This window comes from Drosophila hydei, unplaced genomic scaffold, assembly GCF_003285905.1.
Source record: "Drosophila hydei strain 15085-1641.00,03,60 unplaced genomic scaffold, DhydRS2 tig00000149-arrow-pilon, whole genome shotgun sequence".
NCBI lineage: Eukaryota > Metazoa > Arthropoda > Insecta > Diptera > Drosophilidae > Drosophila > Drosophila hydei.
In genome coordinates this window covers 360,776-384,428 of record NW_022045678.1, presented here as the reverse complement: position 1 = coordinate 384,428, position 23,653 = coordinate 360,776, and the positions used below count along the sequence as shown (strand labels likewise).

The window sequence follows — 23,653 nt, the reverse complement described above, 5'->3', positions numbered from 1 at the left end:
TTTCTGCCATTGCTGTTGGCATTGCTGTTGGCATTGCTGGTGGCATAGCTGCTTCTGCAGGTGGTGGTGAGTCTGGTGGTGGTGGTGGTGCGTCTGGTGGCGGTGGTGGTGCGCCTGGTGGTGGTGCGTCTGGTGGTGGCGCGTCTGGTGGTGGTGCGTCTACTGGCGATTGCATTGATTCGTCAGTCATCTCGGTATCAAGTCGCAAATTGATCTTCGACTCTCCAACGGCAACTGTAAAAAATGCAGTCTCATTATGTACTGTGTTTCCTTAGAGACTTTGAAGCCTTCGTGGCATGTTCCTTTAAGCCTTTCAATAACTTACGAACTGTGCTGAACAGCACACACAGCACGACAAAATGGAATAGTAGATTTCCCATGTTTTTGCAATGCTTTCAGTGTTGCAATTGATTTGTCAGAACTATTGGAAATCCCTCTTTTATACCTACAAATGGTGAGGCGGAAAAGATATTTCTGTTTAAGATAATACTTAATGAAATTGTCAAAGCAAAGCTGTTAGCGCTAACATAAATTTTATTTTTATTATTATTATAGTTTTAAATGTTTTAAGGCCAGTATTTCATCTCCTATTGATACGACATATTCGACTTCATGTTTACTGCTTTACTATTTAGCTGTATATAGTAGATCTGTCTAAATCTAATCTAATTTACTGCAACTTTTAAATATTTAAAATTTAAAATATTATTACAGCAATCTCTGTATTTCAGCTTCCAAATAGCATCTGCTGTTATTGATATAGTATATATAGTATATAGCTGTAAAGCCAATGGATATTGTGTCCAGCTACTCCTATAACTCCTAAAAGTATTACAAAACTATATCAACATTACAGTTTTCTTGCTTTAAAGATGCAAATCAATGTTCTTAAGAGATACCATTTTAATTTAGTATTTTTAATTTTTAAAAATTGAATTTTTAACGGGTTAAAGATTAGCTTCCACAAGTTGTGGAACGCAACAAACTCTGCAACAGCTGCGCTCAGGTGAGCATAGGTGAGAGATACTCGACTCTTTGGGAGGGAGAGCGCACGATCCACAACAATGACGATTACAATGACGAAGACTTCGACGACGACGACGACGACGATGTTGTTGTCGGTCGTTCGTCTTTCTGGGCTCAGCGTCTGGTCTTGCAGTTGGTTTTCCAAGTGGTCGAGTGTTTAGCTCAGTTCTTGAACGACTGCTGGCCGTGTTGGTAGCCAAACGCGGAACGCTGCTTGAATAACGTGAACACCGGAATCGTGTGTCGACTGTCGAGTGTCGCGAGTCGGAATCGGGAGTCGCATTCGGTGGCGGCAGACGACGCGTTTTGCTTTCAATAGACGTTACTTTGTTCGGCTTTATGGACATTTTGTGAAATGCAAAAACAACAAATAACAAAATCAAGCACAAAAATCAACAAAGTGAAATTTTGAATGCGTTTTGAAAATTAATTGGCAAAAACGGCATAAATGATAGCAAATTAAGCGGGTCTCCACATAAAGAAATCGCTTGAAAAAAGAAAAACAAGTTTGAAGCCGCAACAACAACAAATCATCGAAACTAATAATGCAATTGAAATCCATACAAAGTGCATAAAAAATTGTGTATGAAAAATTAAATAAGCAAATAGAAACAAATTGAAATCAAATCAAACAAGGCATTCAACAAGGCGCAAAAGTCTTCGAGAGGTGCGTAAAAAATTAATGAAAAAAATCATATTTTGAAAATTCGAAATAGAAATAGAAACAGCTGAGAAAATAGTAAGAAATTGATAAATGTAAATAGGAAATATCAATTTATCAGCTGACAAAATATAAGCAAAGAATTGTTAACTAGTTTGAAGAGCTGAAATTAAGTGAACTTTTGATTCTCTATTTCTTGTTGTTGTTGTTGTAGTTGAGTTGGTGTAATGCAAAGTTCTTATTTTTTTTGTTTTTTTGGTGGCTACAGAGCGCAAAAATAAATACGACTATATCTCTCTCGACCAGCTTATATACAGCCACATGAAAACTGTTAAAACCTGTTTTCAGCGGCGCATGCGCCAAGCAGAACTCGGGAACAGCAACAACAACAGCAAAACTGGCAAGAGAAGAAAAGTTGGTAGGGCTCTGGCCGCGTCGAATCTTTGAGCAAACTGTGAAGAAGCCGGCCCGAAAGACGTATAACACCTGAAAAGGAGGCGCAACAGAAGCTGCCTGTACTCGCAGCTCGATAAAGTCGATACCAATTTATCAAGTTCAATTCAATTCAAAATAAAACAAAATAAAACCGAAGAGTTTTGACTTCCTAGTCTAAGTCTAGCCGAAGGGCAAGGAACCAAACTGCACTTGTGCAAACAAACGCATCAGTCAAAAATTGTACTTCTACATTTACGTATGTGTTTCAAGGCCCCCAATAAGTATCTATATCTAGGCTCTATTTGCACAGCAGCCGACACTGAAACACTTCAATTTCAAAAAATTTTCTCTGTGCTTTGTTTCTGTATTATTATTTTAACTCTTTGTTGTTTTGTTGTTGATGTTATCTGAACTGGCGCAGCTTAAGATACAAGCGTGCGAGCAACAGCGCCAGATAAGCGAGATATGCGCACAGAACCGCAAAACAAAAATCAAAAAACTTATAAGATGCAAGAATTGTTAACTTTCACACAACGAATATCATATGCCCTTAGAGGCGTGGGACATAGGAGTTGTTCCTAAAATACTAGACAACAAAAAGTTGAATATAGAAATGCTATAGCTCAAAGATAGCCAAAGGTATATTAAATATTAGTTCTATGTAATGCTCAGATAATGATCAATTGTTGTTACAAAGGCTTAGTCTAGGTCATTCGATCCTACCATCGAGACATAGATATAATATTTTGATGTGAGCTTACTTATATTAAATTATATAACTGTCCAATGCTTGTCGACGTCAATGAAGCTATTCCTGACTCTCGTCCTCAGGACGGTCTCTGGCCTGGGGTTGTTTGCTAACAACATCATGACAACCTTTAGCGGTCCTGAGGCAGCTGTAAGATATTAATTCGTATATAACTAATTATATAGATATCAATTGAAAAGTATACAACTCACTATATAAACAACGCACTCGTTGGGCATGGCTATGACATTATGAATTCTGCTTTTGCTATTTAGCATGAATATAAATATTCTTAATGGAACCTTCTTGGATGTGTCACGCTTTTCCTTAGAAAATTTGGCTGCCTTTTGCAAAAGGGTATAAATCACACACAAAAAGAATCATTCGAACAGCTCAAAACAGCCGGCCAACACCTGCCGCTGCCAATGAAGGTACAACCCAGGGGAACACGGTCGGATCTCTCTCTCCCGCTCTGGCCTGGGACTCTTTCTGAAGGCGGCCTCTTTTGGGACTTATTCATTCATGCAATTCGTGTCCGTTTCATTTGCTGTGCTCCTCTTTGTCTTGCATGCAAATTTTTGCGTTTCATTTTCCTGCGCCGAGACTGTGAACATAAGACTAAACATATATGTGTATATATATTTCTGCATAGGTATATAAGTGTAGGTAGAATTACGTTGAGTGTGCATGAGAGACATACATAAACCAAAAAAGATATATATATATATATATATTTAAAACCATAAAAAAGCAGAAAAAAACCGCACAAAGCTCTTCGAACAATTCCTGAAAATGTCTGTTGTTTGCCGTGTTGCCCAGGGTCATGCCAAGTCACAAGCCAAGCCGAGCAACTTTCATTAAAGCCAAACCCACAATAGCACACCGGGGCATTATTATATACATACATACACAATATATGTATGTTTATATGTTTATGTGCTTAACCGTTTGTATATACACCACTGTCGATGTGTCGATCTGTATAGAGCCACAGCGTTCAATCAAATCCAATGCAAGAGCATGTCAAAGATCACAGCAACGGCCACAAACAATTTATGATTATAATTAAGTCCAGTTTCGGTTTGTTTTTGTTTTTTTTTTTTGCAGCCACAACCATTGGCCATTATGCAATTCACGAAGTTTCTTTTCGTGGTATCAAAATCGGTTATGAAATTGTTCTAACTTAGCCGCTCCCACTTAGTCAACAATTTGCTAAATTCTTGCAGCATAATCTAAGACGGCGTTTAGACTCAGTATATTTGAAGATCAAGAAAACGTAGCACATATGTAGAGCTATTATACAGACATTTTAATACATATATATGTTTATACATATATACAGCATATTTAGCATTATAGACTTATTTAAAATATAAATCTTATATTTCATTAAATAAAATCTTACATATCTTTGAATTGTGCATCCCAATAAAGTTTAGTACAAGCAAAAGCTTAGCTCCGGCTTATTGAAAGATTATTTGAGCCTGTTAGCATTCCTTGAGCTGCATTTAAATGTAAGAATCATTAAACAAATATTTAAATTGTTATATAAATATGACCGGATTCATTTCATTTTTATATATTAAAATATATATAAATAAAAATGTGCATACAAATTTTTAGAGCCTTTGTATTTTACTATTGGTTATATAAAAGAAATTTCCTTTAATTATATTAAATTGTTTATTAAACCAATTATTGAGCTAAGAGAAAATAATACTATTAATAAAATAAATATTTTTATTCTAACCAAATGATTATTATTGTGGCTATGCATATTTAAATGCTATGAAAATAACTCTTTTAAAGTGTTTTTTTAACTATTTTAAAATGTATGCATACAAGATTTGTTTTTGTTTTGTTGCCTTAACAACCAGAATAATTCTATGGCTGTCATAGAAACAAAAACAAATTACATTCTTTTTACCATTATTATATTCTAAAGAGAATGTTTTGATAAATAGCATTTGATTGAATTTATATATATATAATTTTATTTATTTGTCACTCAATTGGTGACTTTTGTTTATTTGTTGTCCTTGGCAGCGCCCGCATGATTTGTAACACGTAATTAACTGTCATTGGTTTGCAGTTTGGCTTTTGGCTTTTAGCCCATTTGGCTCATCGTCTAATTAATCATTTGTTCGAAATGCCAATTTGTTATTTTTATGAATTTATTTTTCAATTTGTTCAATTTTTTGTTGTTGCTTATTTGTGTGCTGCGTTTCTTTTCCGACAATTAAGCAACTTTTGTGCAATTGTGCTCGTGCGATATCAAAAACTTTAGCTGGCGCCTTACGTTTTGCTTACCCACGGCGAGGTTAAACTTTGACCTAGTTATTCAATTTGAGTTTGAGTTGCGACGCCGTCTGCCGGCAATTCATCATGTTGCAAATGTTATTCAAAAAATTAAAGTTGTGCAAATATTTGCATAGCCAGTCGAATGGCCAACCATTAAATCAAGTCTACTTCGCGGCGCCTCAACGCCCGTAGACACGCCTCCTCTCGAGATGCCAGCGCTAAAACTAAAAGTTTCTGATAATTGTTTTCATTTCATTTCATGTTGTGCTCTTCATTTTATTATTTTTTTATAGCAAGAACTTGACCAGACTTTTGGCTATAAATAGACAACACTTGCGCGGCAAAAGACAAACAATGCCAGTTATTAATATATTAGTTATTTAAACAATGCGCTGTGCGAAAAACAACCATAACGAAATTAATAATAGCACTGAAGAGTCATCGAGAGTCACTTAAAGCTGTCAACCACATACATAGCTGGCATGTGATGTAGGCGTATGTGGAACTAGAGATGGTACCTTGAGATCGATAACTATCGCAGTGTCTGAATAGTTTGCAAAGCTTTCGAGAAGCACAAATCACATAATCAAATCACAAATCAAATAAAGTCAAATTAGTTTAAAAATTGTTGTCTAACTTTTAGAGATGGTAGCGATAGCTATCGCATGGAGTTTATATATTGTTACACACACAAACTCTATTTGATTATAATATAGAGTTCGATAACTAACGCATTTAACTTGAAACAATAGCACTGTGAAAGAAGATGTACATATTCATAGTTAAACTGCAAGCTTTAACTATCATATGGAAGTATAAATTGTGCGATTATTAATAGAAATGGTAAGCTGCATGTCATAACTATCGCAGCAATAACTTATCTAAAGAAGGCCATTATATAACTAAGAACTGAGTTTGAACTCTGGTTTAAAGTACTCAAAGTTCTATCTTAAGAATATAAAGTATAAATATAAATAAAATAAAATATATTTAATATAATATAGTGTAAATTATTTAAATATTAATTACAATACTTCTTTCTGTCCGAGTATCAATCAAAAAGTCTAACCTTCTCTTTACTTAACCTTTATGAACAACTTCAATTTATGCGCACATTAAACTCATGTCGATAGAATTTCAACAGCTTTTCCCCTTTAACAACTCAGTTTCATGCATAAAGCTAGCTCCATATTAACAGCCCAATATCATTAATCATAGCATTGAGAACTCACCCATCACTGAAATGCCAGAAATTGGAGATTTATAGAATGGGTCTCACTCAAGCTGTGCTTTTTGCTGTCGTGTGGTTCGATCAGCGGGCGGGCGGCCCGGCATGCACTTGATAGTTCATTATACCAAATTGGGCTAACCTCATATGGGTGTTATGATTGTTTTATATATATGTATATATATGCACAGTACTCGTATATCGGAGCACGTATTACTGTCGTCCATTTGCGGAAACAGCTATCGACAATAAATGTATAACGTAATACAATTTCACGCTTGAGACCAGGGCCAAGTGGAGTTGGCTTTGGCTACTGGTTATAGACCGGACAATTAGCCACCGAAAAAATAAATGTTTTGATTTGTTTTGTTTGCAAACGCCACTTAATAGATCAAAAATGGAAATGTCTGAAAGAGAAACAGATGCTTAACGTGGAACTTGCAACTTGGAGCCATATAAATGAGATACATGTGTTAGAGGTCGCCTAGCATAAGAATACAAAGCCACAGTCAAGGCAATAAACTGTAACAACTTCTGAGCAAATGAAGTGTATCTAATTGGATTTACCAGCTAACTGATCATAGTCGGATATATTATATATACATATACATATATCTGTTTATACATGTATATGCAAGCATGTGTTGCGGTAACCTGTAATTGGGTCACTTCATGTGGCAGCTGTGCCGTTATTCCATGTGAATGTCATGTAGGAAATTATGTCACACCAAAAGTTTTGACAGGCTGAGGAAATGGTGCTCCCATAAAATATCAAAAAAAAAAAAAACTTCAACTCTTCAACTCATTTGCGGTCATGTTGCAAACGGAAAACGTCGCTCGGCTATAATCACAAAATAATAACCAAAAAGTCCACAATCCACTCAGAGTTATATAGCCCCGCTCTTCCGAAAATTGGCCCTACGCTACGGAAATAGCGGGTTTTTGGCTTTCCAGACAAATGAAGAGATAGATAGAGAAAGAGAGAGGGAGAGACGGAGATAAAGTGCCATCATAAACGCCATTTAATTGTACGAAGTAGCAGCTGAGCCAAGGGAATGCCAGCGATAAGCCAAACACATTGGACAATTGCCTGACCTGGATTCCATTACGAACTCGGGTGCGGGGCATGTGGGGGAGCTGGGGTTATGTAAATGACTGCACTCGTGAGTGCACTTACCAAAATTAGTTCACAACTTTTAGTTTTGGTTTCAATTTGAATTTGCTTTACACTTGCCAAAGAGAGGGCATGTGGAATGCGTGAAGAGCAATGCTGGCTGCAACAAGGTAGGGAGAATGCAGAGAGTAAGTGAGAAATTTAGAAAATGAGAAAGAAAGGTACAGGAAAAAGAGACAGAAAAAGAAATCAAGAGAGAGAGAGAGCAACAAGGCGTAGTAGAGAGAGAGAGGAAGAGAGGAGTAGAGAGAGAGAGGAAGATATTGGGACAGAAATAGAGAAAGAGAAGGAAATCCCAAGAAAGAGTGAGCCAGAGAGTGACACAAATAGGTAATGCGAGTATGCTATAGACTGAGTCAGAGAGAGAGAGAGAGAGAGAATAAGAGACCAGCTAAGGTACTGCTTTATTTATCATAAGCATCTGATTGATATTTACTATACCTATACTCATATAAGCATATTACATACAAATATGTATTTTAAAATATATAAAATAATTTATATAAATACTTCATAGTCACCAATTTGAAAGAGCATTTAAAACTCGTCAAGTTGAATGCCAAAGTTTTGTTGTCTGTTATGCGATTGATTTTGTTGATCTTTAATTTGATTGTTGTTATTGTTTTTCGTCAAAAAGTTTGACTGTTTTACATGCCAAACACACATACTGAAGCACACACACATACACACATGGCTGTCTTAGCTTCAAATGGGCCAGCTTGGCACGATTTTTGGTGTAGTTCTTAAGCGCAATGTCGTGCCATGAAATGCAAACATATAAAACATATAAAACACAAAAAAAAAAACAACAACAAAAACCGATTTAAAATCGTGCTGCAATGCTACACATAATTTGGTAAATAAACCAATGCCAAAGCGGACCTGCTCAAAGACCGTAGCCAGATAGAGAGCTATCAAAAGAGACGGACAGACGGAGAGAGAAAGAGACAAAGTGTAGCCGGTAGCAACAGCCGCAACCTGTGCCACTTCCCAGAGAGACGAGCGACAAAAGACAATGCGCCAATGATGACGACAATGAGAAGCAGGCAATAAAATACAAATTGACAGCCAAGAATGAAAGTGGTGAAATTTATTTAACCCGGCTTCGGCTATGGCCATATCTCTTTTTTTCTGTCTGCCTATCTCCTGTTCCCTCCTCGCTGGCTGCTTCTAGCTGAAAGTGAGCGACAAAACAGTGACAGGCCAATGTGAACAGAGCGTAGACCGGACCAGATCGCAACGGGCCAATTCAAAAGCCATAATTCTTAAAAAGCAAAACCGAACCGAACCGAAAACCGAAACGTGAGAGCGACTTTCGTTGAGCGCGTTTAAAGACGCGCACAAAACGCGCACGCCGCTTGCAGCTGACAGAAAGCGCGTCTAATTACAACAACAGCAACCGACTTCGACCCGGCTATGGCACGCGGCACTTTTTCTAATGAGCTCTCGGCAACGAAACAAAATTCTAAATGACAGTTGACAGTCAACAAATTGAGGCCAAATCGTCGGCCAACCGCATCGCACGGATCGCGCGCTCCCGTTCAGTTTCGGGTCGAGCTTTGAACTGCCCCAAAGCTGTAATTAAATATAATGGTTTTGCTTCTTCTGATTTGTCATTTATCATATTTGTCACACTGTTTTTGTTGTTGCCATTATCATTTATTATTTAACAGTTGTTCGTGGATTGCTTCAAATGTAATTTAAATCGTGATTTCGCAAAGTGCTTTCTGTTCATGCAGCTGCAACGCCGCTTTAAAGCCATTACTTTTTAGTTAACAATATTTTCTTTTAAGTGACTTACCGATATAGTTTACCTGATTCATAACTAAGATCAAGCTGTTGTTCATGACTTAGACATTTTTGACATTTCATCTTAATATTTAATCTGAGCTAGTGCCAAGTGCCAAAGTACTCAAGCGACAGTTAAAGAATATATTGTTTATATAATACTCACTTCTATGTGAATATCTAGTATCGTTCTTTTTGTCACATTTAACTTTATCTACTCATTCGTTAGAGCCTTTCACATTCTCATACTTCTCTCTCTTTCTATTCTCTGCTTCATCTTTCTCTACTATGTATGTAGTTGTGTTTTACTTTATCAACTTTTATTTACTCTGGCAATTTCGTGCCGCTAATTAGCAGCTAAGTTGTTTGGACCAACCTTACTTTATGGCTCAACCGTGCTACCCCCAAAAAGTTGTGCGGAATGGCCCAGAACATGGGCCAGACACACACACACACGCACATACTCACACAAGTCACAAGTCACAAAGTTGAGGCAACAACTATGCTAAGTTATGCAGAAACGTGCAGTTTTTATTTGGTCATAAACCTTTCGGCCAAGGCTCAAACTCAGCTCCAACCGGGCTGGAGCTGACACATAGCGGTGATCAGTTGATGAGGTTTTTTTATACCTATATATATGTTTATATATATATATTTCTCGTAGCAGCTCCCGGTTAGGCTTTTTTATTTTTTTGTGTTGTGTTTTCAATTGTTTCCCTTTTTATACCCAGCACCAATTGGTTCGTATAATAGGGTATGAGTGTTTTGCAATTCCAAAAACATCTGCTATATTAATTATATATTTTGAAAGCATTACGAAGTTTTTTATTTTTGTTTTGAATTTTTTATAAATTATTTTCAAGCATTATTTTATTATTTATATTACGTTTCTCAAATAATATATTTAAGATAAAATCTTTAGTGCTTGTTTTAGTTTTTATCAATTATGTTACCTTAAATAAATTATTATAGAGCATAATCAAAAAAATAAATAAATATACTTGAAAAATTCAAATAAATAAATAAAAATCATAAGAAATGAAATAGACAAATAAAAATAATAAATTAAAATAAACTTAAAATAAAAGATAATATCAATTATGAAACTATATCAAAAATATATATAGCTTCAAATGATATTAATTTAACTTAATTTATTCATATATCTTATTCATTTATTTACTGCATGTGTACGCAGTAAATCGATAACTATCGATTCTATATGAAATGTATATTTAATGCATACTGTAAATTATAAGACTAAAACATCTATAGATTCTTCTAGAGCTTAACAATATTTAATTGTATATTTGCATAGCTCCGCTGAACAGGATATCTGCCAGTCGATCATATCAGTGTCCAGAGCACATTTACTTATTTTTCTTTTTCGTGCCGTGGCAACTTTAATGGCTTCTGTGTGACGACGGCGTCGAACAGTTGGAAGTTGGCTTGGAAAGCGTGGGTAATTTTCATTTCGCCTGACAATAAAAATATAATTATGACTGCGTTGTTTATGTTGCACAAACTCCTCGGCTGATATGCAAATATATACACCGTATATAGTGTCATGTATATGGTCTTTGGCAATTCGCCAGCTTGTGAGAATGATGTCGAGTCACTGCACAGAGGCCAGGAAGTTGTGCAATTTGTCGGACCATATAAACATGGGTTAGTGGTATATATCCTCGCTCAAGAAAAGATCTACGCATGACTTGGCGTTCATTCAATGAACAAAAGACTTTCAGTTTCCAATTGCTTTTATTTCACATTTCTTTTGATCTTCGTATTTCTGTTTTGCTCTTCATTTCGAGCATCCTGTTGCTTCCTTTCTTTTGGGTTTTGGGTTATGAGTTTTGGGATAGGGATTGGGATTGGGATTTTTCTGCCGGTTTCTGTTCGGGTTCCTCCTTCACTTTTTTGTATTTGTGGGCTCGCAAAAACTCGTTTAATGTCAGGCAGTCGCGCTGCTAATTAGGTGATTTTTCGAGTTCGAGCCAGTCTTATTTATTATGATATTTTTTTTTTGATTTTTTATGTATTTTGTTCGGGTGGGCGCTCACATCTCGTCGCCGTCTCGCAGCAATTACAATAAAAGCAGCTTCAGTTCGTGCTCTTGCATTTTCAGTTTCCTGTTACCAAAAATAAAATAAATTGCGACGACTGATGTTGGCACTTAATGAATTGCGCCAGCACCACGTCGAAGCTCTTTAAAACCAACGGCACGTCTTGGGCTCTTTGCTGATTAATTGTGATAAAAAATACACAGAGAGCGAGTGAGCGAGACGGACTGAGAAGTACTTTCAGATGTTATAAATATTATATTACTAAATGAAGTTGCATTCCTTGTAAGGCACTAAATGCTCATGACCAAAACAGTTCCACAGCGTTGCAGCTCGTAAAGCTGAATTCGTTTTTCGCTTTCGCAAATGTCCAAATAGCGTCTGGGATAATGCAAATTTATAGCATCATATAAAGCAGTCAACTTTGGGGGTATTGCGGAAAGTTTCGTAATTCTTCCTTAAAGCCTTAGCCTTACTTAAGGTGTTATATTATAAAATAAAACTTAAAATCTTTCTACTACGATTCCAACAAGGTTTTTAACTCGGTTTTTAATATTTCTCATTTAATTCGTTTCATTCTTAAACAATGCCATAGGAATTTTCTCACTCAACTAACTCAACTGTAAAGTTTGTAAAGCACATTCCATAAATGTTTATTCATACAACTGTACAATGCTATATAACAATTAACCAAATACCTATCCCGCTCTCTAGATCATTTGTAACCTATATCGTTATTACCATTATAAACACCACGATTTCCGCCTTCAGCTATTACATGTCCAGCTGCTCGGGGCTATACAAAGCTCAAATCTTGCTAGTTGACGACAATCATTAGCTAGTTATGGCATTTGCCACGCCCATTTGACACAGTGTATGTGTGTGTGTCTGTTTGTTTGCCCTAAAGAAAGCCCGTTAACTCCCCATTTATAAACCTTTTTCCGGTTCTAATGACACGACTCAACGTTCCGTAGGCCAAGCCCAAAAAGCTGCCCAGCAATATACATAGTACTACGGTAGTTACATACACCTATGTAAGTAAGCATGTATATGTAAGTACACACATTACACTGCACAAACTCCATTAATTTCGAAAAGCTATAGACAACATTCAGCCATATATGGTTGAGAGAACAACAAAGGAACCAAAGAACCCAGCACAAATAATTCTTATTGCTGTTTGTCTTGGCTTTAGAGGAGAACCAGGAGAGGAAGAGAGAGAGGCACGGTTGGTGGGGGCCACCCCAGACTTGAGCTCGAGCTAGAGCTCGTGCTCGAGCCGCAACTCTGACTCATATGCACTTTGGAATTGTTCGATGGGGCACAAAGCTTGACTGGGTTCATAAGTGGGCCGACAGAGACACGTGTGTGCCCCTCTCGCTCTCTATGGACAAATATAATATATATACATATATGTATTGCTGTCTGTCTAGGCCTCGCTTTGGCTGCAGCAGCAGCCCACATTAGAAGGCATACAAAATGGACTTGCAGTTCATTAATTTTCATTGTCAGCCATTTTCGGGGCGGCTATGCAAATGTCAAAACTTTTAACGCTCAAGAAAAAATGTCACAAGGCGATGACTCAGAGACCAGATGCGATACCAGACTAGCCAGATCTCAGCAATGCACCAACATATATATATGTATGCACACATATTTATATATGTTGCAGAGTGAACTGCATTTTTGACAAGTTTTTATGGGTCGATTACATAAGTCGCTCAAGTTTCAAGTTCCAGCTCTGGATCCCGAAGTCTGGGCACAAGTTTTAAATAAATTATGTAAATTTCGTTGTAGGCTGCCTTTGAATATCTTTATTTTGTGTGCGTGTGTGCTTTGGTGACATCGGCGGCACAGTTCTAAGTTCCAGTGCCTATTCAATTGCTAGAACTGTGTTTCGGCCACGTGACGTCTGATATTTGATAATGCCCCCCGCCAAAGTTTGGTTTCCCGCTGACTTTTTCACTTAAATTGTTTGCTTTTGTTTGTGTTTGCTCAGTGAAAAATTCCTTAGTTGTCGCTGTTGTTGTTTCTTAATTAGAGAGCGGTCCACACAAAACTTCAGCTATCGACATCATTTAGCCAACAGCACGACTCACGCTGTCAGCGCATTTCATCCAGACACTTTCTAAGCAAACATTTTGATCAGATAACAAGTCAATTAGGTCTGGACACGATTTGAGCATAATGTGTTAAGCTAGAGAGCATACGATAATCATAATGATACTGCTATGTTGTGTTACGTTACATTGTACGACAGATAATGTTTATTAGCATATGATAGAAATTGAAGCTGCCTTTGCATTCAATTTCGAAGCGACTAACTGCACAAATCTGCAATTTGTCTAAGCTCGAAGAGCAAGGCAAAGACAATTTGGCCCAAACTCTGGCCTACTTATTACAACTTTAGCTTCATCGAGCTTTCAAAGGGCTCTTTAGCACTCATTCTCTAGGCAATTTAGCTTACATACGAAACTGAAACTCAATTAGCTTGATATTTATATAAAGATATATATCGGTGGGGGCAGAGATATTTAGTGAAAAATTGCCTTAATTTAAGGCACACACAAAAAGCGCGCACAGAAAATGTTTCCAGCAGAAACAAAAGTGAAAACTTTCACTTTTGATATTTGTGTAGAGCGCAACATTTATGTTTAGTCGGGTTTTTTTTTATTTTTTCTTTATACCACACGATTTAAAATCTGACTGCCCTGCGACTGTTATTTCTTTGATATTACCATAAATTTGAATTTCGTTTACATCATCAACGAGCCAAGCGGCCAAGCGGGCAAGCGACGACGTCGACGATGACGACCTCTCTCGGCGCTTCTCATGTATAAAGAATTGTTGAAAACTAAGGCTGGGCCTTTCTTTGGGCCAGGCCACAATACAGAAAAGACAACTCGTCGGGCATTGCGTGTGTGTGAGGTTTTGTGTATTTTAATGCGATAATTTAAAACTTTTTCGCTTTCATTTCGCTTAAGCTTTGGCTATTAATCAGTTATGACTCTTCAGTCTTGATACTACAAGTTAACCTTTTTCCAAATGCCGCCGACGCTTGAAGAATCTCCTCCAGACAATTGATTGCGCAAGCTGCGAGCCCCCCACTCGGCTGCCACACCAGGCCCATTTATCTTACAGTTTTTCAATTAAACTTTGTTTATTTCTACGTTACATGGTTTTGTTGTTGTGTTTTCTGTTTTCTGGTTTTTTCCCTTACTCTGCATAGATAACAATTTAATTTTTGCCATTTGCCCCGTTTCCAATTGCTGCCCGAACCTTGTGTTCGGGCTAACATGCATGCTAAATTGTTCAGATAAAAAGCAAAGTACATTGCGGAAATACCAAATGCAAAAACATGCGGGCTAGTGAACTCCAAAGTTATATAGATACCTAAAACGTAGAACTACTGAACTAAATTACATCAGAATTGCTTGAAATTCACTAGAAATCAGCACTTCAAAATCTTCAACAAAAGTGCGAACTGCTTACGACAGAAGTCAGCTCTGTGAAGGGTTGCCAACAAATTGTGTGAAGGGAAGTACGCATACCAGAAATGTCTTGGAAAATGTAAATTTAAATACATATTCTAGATACTTGATGAAAAGAGACCCTATATGTGTACCTTTTTGTATATTTGCAATTAACTTTCGTTGGCTTTGCAACCCAGTTATCTATAGACATCTGAAATTCTTTTGTGCCTGTGAATGAACCATGAGCTATGAGCGGCTTTAAGTAAAAAATAAAGCCCTTTTATTCTCAGCGGCACTCATAACCCACTTACAACAAAGGGCGACCACCAATGGGCTAAATGAGCTATTTTTAGAGACGAGTTGGCCATTTTTTGCTCTCTTTCAGCGTGTTGATTTTTCCAAGCACTTTGAAAATATTTCAATGGAATTTCTTTCGGAACGACACCTTCGCAAAGCTCAGCCAGTCAACAATAATAGCCCTGAACTTTCGTTGGGTTGTTAACTTGTTGCTTGTTGTTGTTGTTGTTGTTGTTTCGGTTGCATTCGCTCCACATGTGTACAGCTGTTTTTAATTTAAAACTTTATTTCAAACTGAAATGAAACTTGTTTTCCAGCATTTTTGTTTCTCTTTTTTTGCAGTGGGTGCAGTTGTTGCTCTGTCTACTGCCCATATTATATTTTATTATATTTTCGTGCTCCCTCGAATATTTCTTGTTTTTGAACTTGACGAAAATATCGACAAAAAAGGCCACCAAATATCTAGTCTAAGCAGATCGCAACTTAAATACTCTAGCATTTTGTCAATGAGTGTTTTTTCGGCATTTATTATATATTAAAGAATTATAATATGTAATTTAAATAATTTAAAATTTAAAAATTAATTTAAAAACATAAAAAGAATTCCATACAAATTGTTTTTTTTATATATTTGTGCTAGATATTTAAATATTAAAAGAATTGTTGACATGCAAAGAGAAAATTGAAATCACATCAGGCTAAGCTACAATGTACTGAAATACTAAAGAATGTTAATACGAATTTAATATAAAAATGCTAATTTTAAGAGTAATATATACAATATATGATATTTCGACTTGAATAAATCGATTTCGACATCTAAACTGAGTGCACTAAGAAGATAATGTTGAGCTGGGATTAGTTAGACATAATATGTCTTTATGTTACCAAATTGATGAAATTATGTCAATACCCTTTAAAGGGGATATATAATAAGAGTAATACATATAAATAAGCAAAAGTGACTTTGTGTTGGCATTAATTTACAGTGGTCGATGGAACATGTTTAATGCATTTCATATGCATTTTTCTTTGTCAATAATTTAATTTTCGGAATTTCAAGTTCCCAACAGATCAGATTCGCTATCTCACTCTAAACATATATATATATATATATATATATATATATATATATATCTTTCTCTCTCTTAGTCAGTGTCTCTCTTCTTTCCTTGTTGTGATTTTTTTCCGATTTTATTTATGTGATTTGCATTTGCTTTTGTTATATTGCCTTTTGCCTTTTGCTTTCGATTTTCGCCTTTATTTTTGTTTAATTATTTTCATGTATTTAGTTATTAACGCTTTATTTTGCTGCTGGTTTTTGCCACTTGTGTTTAAATATGGAAGATTGAAATTGCTTATTGCAGCTTTATTTCGTTGAGCAGCCTAAAGAATTTCAAAGTTGTGAAATCGCAATTTCATTGAAGTTTTTGGCTTTAAAGGTGGCTGAGAAAATTCATTGGAATGCCAAATCGCCAAAAGAAAAATGAACAGAAACGAAAAGCTAGCAGAAATTCAATTGTGTTGGGTATTAAGACCTGGAATCAGAATTAAAATTAATGATAATTCGGTTCGTGCTAAATTTTGCTGCTTAAATATTGATGATACTAGATTTGAGCTGGCTTTAGTTTGTATTCGATTTGAAGGGGATTCATTGATTTCGATTAGAAGTCTCGGATTGCAGAGTAAAAGGTTGCCTTCGTGAATTTAGTTTTCCATCTTCAGGCATGCTTCTTATTCTTCTACATTTATTTTTCATATTCGGCTAATCTGTTATACAAACCTCAAATTGGTTCAACTATCAATTATGCGGCAAATACCCTAAAGAAATCTGTAGTTTATTTTACTAAACAGGCTCCCACGCTACGCTGAGTTTGAACATCTTATTAGAACGTCTATTAGCAGTACGATGACTACTTGTTTGCCTAGTTACCAAGTCATTAACATTCCACATCGATTGCCAATGCTTATGAAATTCTGGTTTGAAATGCAAAACATCTCTCTCCAGGGCACAGTTCAAGCAAAGCGAATGTCTGGGCCAACAAGCTGCAGGAAGTTCTATTTGTATTTGCTCAAACACTTGTCGAGACCCAAGTCAAGACCCCCAATACATCAGTCGAAGAACCCTGTTTAGCACAGCCATCCATCCCAGGTATGATGTGAGCTGTCGTGTGTGTGTGTTGCATGGTGCCATATCCCATGCTGTGGGCATTGGGTTACCTGTTCTGTGTACTTTGTTGCATTTTTTGCTGCCTCGGCTTCGACAATATTTAAATAGGAAATTAGGGTCGACTTGGCTGGCTGGCTGGCTGGCTGACTGCTTGGCTGTCTGCTGTCCCCGCTTGGCTTCCGCCTCAGGCAACGCCCTGGGGCCCGTTTTTCCAACTGTAAGCCGAGCCCAAGGCGCTTTCACAAGGTTTCCCGCAGTTCGGTTAGAATGCATTGCAGTTGTCTCTATGTGACTATGTCATGGCTTTTTCTTCTCTTTTTTTCGAGCCATGCTAATTAAAGCCGGGCTGGACCGGATTTAATTAACTGCATTTACTGTTAGCGCTAAACTGGTGCAGTTTCTTTACAACTAGAGGATAATATGGCTGTGTCAAGAAATATGTAAGGCAAAGATGCAAATGCTCAGATAAGGTATATTTCTATTTCTAATCAGTTGTAGATAAATCTACATTTATTTGTTTGTCTTTGACCCTGAATAAGTCGTTCTGTTATAGATAGAATTGTCTGATATGAAGAACAATAATACATAAATTTTAACAATCAATTATAGAGATTTTCTTTGCTTTTATATCATAATAAGATTTGGTATTCCAGCATTGAGTTTAAAATGTAAATATAATTTTTTTTAATTTTTACGTGCAGAAAATGTTAATTTATTTAAATATATATACATTTTAAGCTAAGTAAAGTCGATTATGGATTTACAATATCTATATCTATAAAAGCATATTAAATTGTGCTACAATATCATAAAGTTTCTATAGAAAAGTAAGTTGTTAGGAAAAGTATTTCTTAGCTCTAAATCGTACAGGGTATCTGCTCTTCCATCTGTCTTATATTCTAGTGTTTTCATATCATTGCACCACATTAAAGGATGCACGTCTTCTGGCTTATATCTGACTCTTTGCTAATGTTTATTATTTTTCACTTTTAATTGCAGCTCAACGGCAAATTCTCTCTCCGTCTCTGTCTGTGGCTGTGTGTGTGGACAAGGAAGCTCGTGTTTGAAGGTAAGCGACTTGGAATAGCCAACGGTATCTTGGACGCCACTTGTCCAATTGTGAGTGTGTGTGCGCGTGTGTGTGTTAAACAAGTTCTTCAGTTAATTGCTCGACGCAATGGCTCGCTGTTCATTCCTACAGTTTGTGCAATCATCATGTGAAAATATCTATATTTCACAACGAATATGAAATATAAAAAAACCCAACATTCAGTAAACCATTGTCAGCATGACTAAGAATTGCCAACGCATTTGCTAACCAGCCACCGGCAGACTTATAGGCAATATTTGGTATTTAACCAAATTGTGTAAATTGCATAGCTCGGCTAAATGACAGTTTTTTGTTGTTGCTGCTGTTGTTGCTTTGCTGCTTGCGGTGGAGAAAGGGGGCGGAGCTGCGAACGAGCTGAATTGTTGAAATTGACTCAATTTGTGTGCTGAACTTTAAGGCCCGCTTTGAATACCGGTTAATGGAAAGTTACATCAACCGGTTCGCTAATCATTCTGGCCAACAACGTCTTTGTCTTTCACTTCAAATTGGCTAATCTATTGGCTTACGCAAGGGTTGATGAGCGTGAGTTCAATGTACTCGCTGCTGATTATTCTGCCGGGTAATCTACCAAAATAAAACATGTACCAATGCCGTCGGGCATAAGCAACTGCGTAATACTTGCTCAGAGTTCGCGAAGAGACTATATCGATTGATATGTATTTAATATTTGTACACACTAGCTCTAAGCATGCCAAAGAAACTCAATTTCCTCACAGCCAATATTCTCCTTTTCACATTTTGCGAACAGAATATAACAATACGTTTTCAATATTTAAAGATGATCTCAAGTCATTTCATCAGTCAGCTGTCTGTAATCGTTTTCAGACTTCATTCATATGTTGATAAGCTGCGGTACGTGATTCACGCTTATTCATAGATCAATTAATAATTTATTCATACGTTAATTGGTTTTCAATGTTCTAAAAATATTTAAATAAACCGCCTAATATGGAATTGGCAATTAGAGCAAAAGCCGACAAATAATTTTTTATGCATGTTTATCAAAACAAATTTACATGATTATATCCGACATCAGATATTATCCATTTGCCATAGATAAATAGCTAGATACACTTACATATAAGTGATTGGCTACTACAGATCGTATACCTCAAATATCATAATAAATATTTTTAATATGTTTTTATGTTATTGTTATTAAGTTAGTAATCAAATTTAATTTTTGAGTTTAAATTTTGAGGATGCATAAGATAAGGTCGTAAGACGTTAGACGTTTCGCTTGAAAGTAAATAGAGTAATGAAATTTAGCATATGACAGCTAATATAGAGAAATATATCACATGATAAGTAATGTCTGAGGTTTGCATCATAAGATTTTTAGTGGCTATAGCTGTAAATACACATACAAAACGAAAAAAAAAAACTGCTAATATACAAACCTCTGTCGTAACCATCTCATATCTGTTACACTCTATGTTAGGTAGCCCAAATTCTTAGCTCACTGACATGATAAATTTCTGTATGGCCAGCTATAATATAATTTGCAGTTACGTGATTTTTTCTTCTGCTCAGCTATTGTTGTTGTTGTTTGCCTTCATCAAGTTTGGCATGTTTTGTAAGGTTCCCGCAATGCTTTTTAATTGGATTAGAAAAAGGGTAGAACCAAACAAAATGCGCATAATACCCGTTGCTATTTTTGCAACGTTCTTGCTGTGCTTTAATTTAATTAAAAGGTCAACGTACCTCAACTGAAACTTAACAAAAATCTGTAAAAAAAAATATAAAACGGCAAGTCAAAGATTAAATACTCTTGTATGCTGCATGGCTTAGGGAAGTGTTTTTGAAGAATGGTTTCATTTTTTGATATATTATTGATTGATAATTGAATTTATAGATATATATCACAGATTTGAAGGGGTTTGCGTATATGCTACATGAATATGGTTAGATACAATATATCATAATCGTATGAGCTAATTTTGATCAAAAGTTTATTGGGACTAGCAATCAAAAATATTATATAGAAATCAGGATAATTTAGATAATTATATATATATTTATATCTACAGTCTATTTAGAATCGATTTATATTTGATAACAACATTGTCATGCCCTCAAAGAGTGTATAAGATTTTTTCTGTTTCACATTTTTAGCCAAGAATTTTTGGCAATTAGTTGGTCAGGAGGCGCACAAAAAAAAAAATAAAAATAATGTTGTAGATCAAGTTTACGCATTTAATGCCCGGCGGGCATTTTTGTCTGTTTTCTGAAGTGTTGTTTGTCTGTTTTCTTTCGATTGTTTTTTTTTAATTCCAAAATTTAATTTGCATGTTTGAAAATCATTAATTTGCCAGCTATTAAAAATTGCTGCCAGCGAAATTTTACGCTGTTTTATTTGTTGCTTTTTCTTAACAACAAATTAGCCGCAGTGTGCGCAACTGATTTGCATTTTGATTTTGCTTTTCCAAGCGTTTTTATCGCATTTTGTTTTGGTTTTTTTTTTTGTTTAAAGCCAGGTTAGGTTTTGTTTAGTTTTTAGTGCAACTAACAGCTCATCAAAATTACACTACACGAAACTGGTGAAACTTTAACGTAACGCCACAGTGCATTTAACTTTCATTTCAATGGTTTTCCCTGGCTGCGCACAAGAAAGTTGTGCAAAGGGATGAGGCGGCCTCACTCAAAGCAAAAAGATCTTAGACAGAACCAGAAAGGTGTGCTAAAAGTATAAAGAGGATTAGTACAAGATTATTTGTTAGATAGCAAAAAGGTAAAGTTCGTTGAGTCCCAAGCAATCTTCTTACTTTTAGGCTGATGCTATTATCGATGTTATTTAAAAAAGTTAAAGGAATGCTCATAATAATAGCAACTATAGGTGAGGTTTGAGTAGGTTAGTTTGTGTCTGCTACCTATAGAGATGGCATATTGATTTATTCATTATTTTATATTTATTTTGCAAGGTTTTGCAGTTGAAAACTTGGAAAGTTTTTAGCATTAACTTCTCTCTGCTATTCTTCAGTTTAAATGTCAGCTGCTTGATGTTGATTATGATAGCCACTGAAATTGATCAGGTCTTAGAACTTTTTCTTTTTTGTGATTATCATATTTTCCTTAGTTCTTATCAATATGAAATATACATAAAGTAATTGAAAGATTTGTCGAACAACTACTGATGGTAAGTTATGGAGGCCACAGTTCATCTTAATAGTTCCTCGATAACTAACTTAGTTCGTATCGACTTTTGTATCACATATATATATATATATATATATATATATATATATATATATATATATATATATATATATATATATATATGTGATACATATATATATATATCAAGTACTTGCTGCTGCTTATTTAAGCAACTCTTATTGAACATGTCTACGCAATTTGACTTTGTGTAGGGCTTCCTCAAAGTCTATCCCTTTTATTGCTCGCTCAACAAAGTTCCATCGAAACCCATTTCGAACGAGAAACAATGTCAATGTTTGTATGTCTTTCTTCATAAGATAACTAAGCTGCAGACATGCGGAAGTCGTATATAAATATATATATATAGATATATATATATATGTGTCTGGCATCGTAACATTTATTGGTATCGCCTCGCGAGCACGCGTCAATCTTAACTCTCTTGGCTAATCAATCATGCGGCAAACATTCACAAGTCTTGCGGCTTGAATGAAAGTAATTTGAATAGCGTTTGTCGGCGTGGGTTTTGCGCTTCTCGTCGTCGCACTGTGCTTATGGTCTTTGATATTTACCTGTGTCTCTGACAGGTAGTAACAAACGCATTCACACTTTGCCAAACGTTCGTTCGTCAATCACTCGAATCAGTTTTGTCAATAGTTGTGTCCCGATCGATTCGCACCGCTCGCTGCACGTGTCAAGTGTAAAAAATGATACGAGCGCTGTTTAAGTGAAAGATCGACTTTTTTCTCTATTGTACTTTGATGTAGTCAGTACCTTTACCTTTAGCACACTTGAGTTTTATGGCTTTTCCCAGACGACGAGTGCATTTCGAGCAAACTCAGCGGTCAGTCTCCTTCTCTCTCCGGGGCAATAAACCGTTATGCAAGAAGGTCTTGAAAAAAGTTATTTTTCTCTCTTTCCTTTCAGCTTTGTCACTCGACGTGTTTCGTAGTTTCTTCGACTGTTTTCTTTCAGTTTTCTTTTCATTTCGCCCCAACAAATCAGGTCACAACTGTCAGAGCCCACTGACAATTTGTTAGCGCATTTCCATGCAGTCCGCCCCCAAAAACGAGAATAAAGATCGATGAACGTCTTGAAAAGCTGACAATTTAATTGCCATCAATGCTTGACCCATTTTCCATAGCATTTACCGTTCCATTGCATCATTTCGAGAACATTTCAGTTCGTTGATTTTTCAGTATTTTTTCGTGTTTAATTTGGATTTTTTCTACTTTTTTTTTGTATTATGAGTCTCCCGCATACGCGAGTTTTTTGTTTGAATTTTCTTTTGTTCGTTTTTTTGGAATCATTAGGGTCTCAGATCGTTGACTTTGATTAGAGCTGTGCTTGCCTCATTTACATTTTGGTGGCATGTCGCACTATGACTAGGATTTCATTCACTGAATATAGGCAATATCAATGGCCACTAATTAATGCCAACACATCAAAGTGTCAAACCTTGAAATTTGACTAGCTGTAGCCAAGTACCTGTCGTCTTTTACGTAGCACTAGTTCCTAGTAAACAAACAGATACCTATACAGAGAGGTCGAGCTACGCCTCAGGTAGTTCAGGCTGCGCACTTTAGACTGTTATCATCGCTTGGTTTTGGGTCCTTTTGTTCCGATATTTATGCAATGCCCGCTTGCGGTGCCTTTGTTGTTAGCCCCTAGCTCCCAGCACTCAAATATTTTTGCGTTTTTCTCTCTCTCCATCTCTCTCTCTTGATTTATTTAAAATGGACCGAAACAAAGACAAAGATTACGAACGACCTTTAAGCAAACGAAAATTTCAATGTTGCAATGGAAATTTTTATAGGAGACGCCACCCAGGGCGAACGATTTTGGCTAGAAAAGTGTAGCAGCTTCCATCCCGTGGAGCGGCTTAGACGAAGCTGTCAAGCATTGGCACGTCCCGCATGGTGACAATAAGCCGTGTCCTGGCCTTTCACTTTTCATTTTTTTTATCAGCACAGCTGGATGCAACCAGGCCGTGCCCCGCTTTGTCGCTTGTGTAGGTGGTCGAAG

At 36.3% G+C, this 23,653-nt stretch overlaps 1 protein-coding gene across 2 annotated transcripts in view; it reads left to right on the top strand.

Moving 5' to 3' along the window:
* The window catches only part of LOC111592088, a 51,310-nt gene that overhangs the window by 16,518 nt on the left and 11,139 nt on the right, over positions 1-23,653 (top strand). Inside the window, exons 1-2 of one of the 2 annotated variants that reach the window (XM_023304110.2) lie at positions 1,452-1,693; positions 18,361-18,430. The gene's annotated coding sequence lies outside the window, so the exon portion shown is untranslated. Of the gene's footprint in view, positions 1-1,451; positions 1,694-18,360; positions 18,431-23,653 lie in introns of those variants that run through there. The other variant, XM_023304111.2, reaches the window with a different exon arrangement.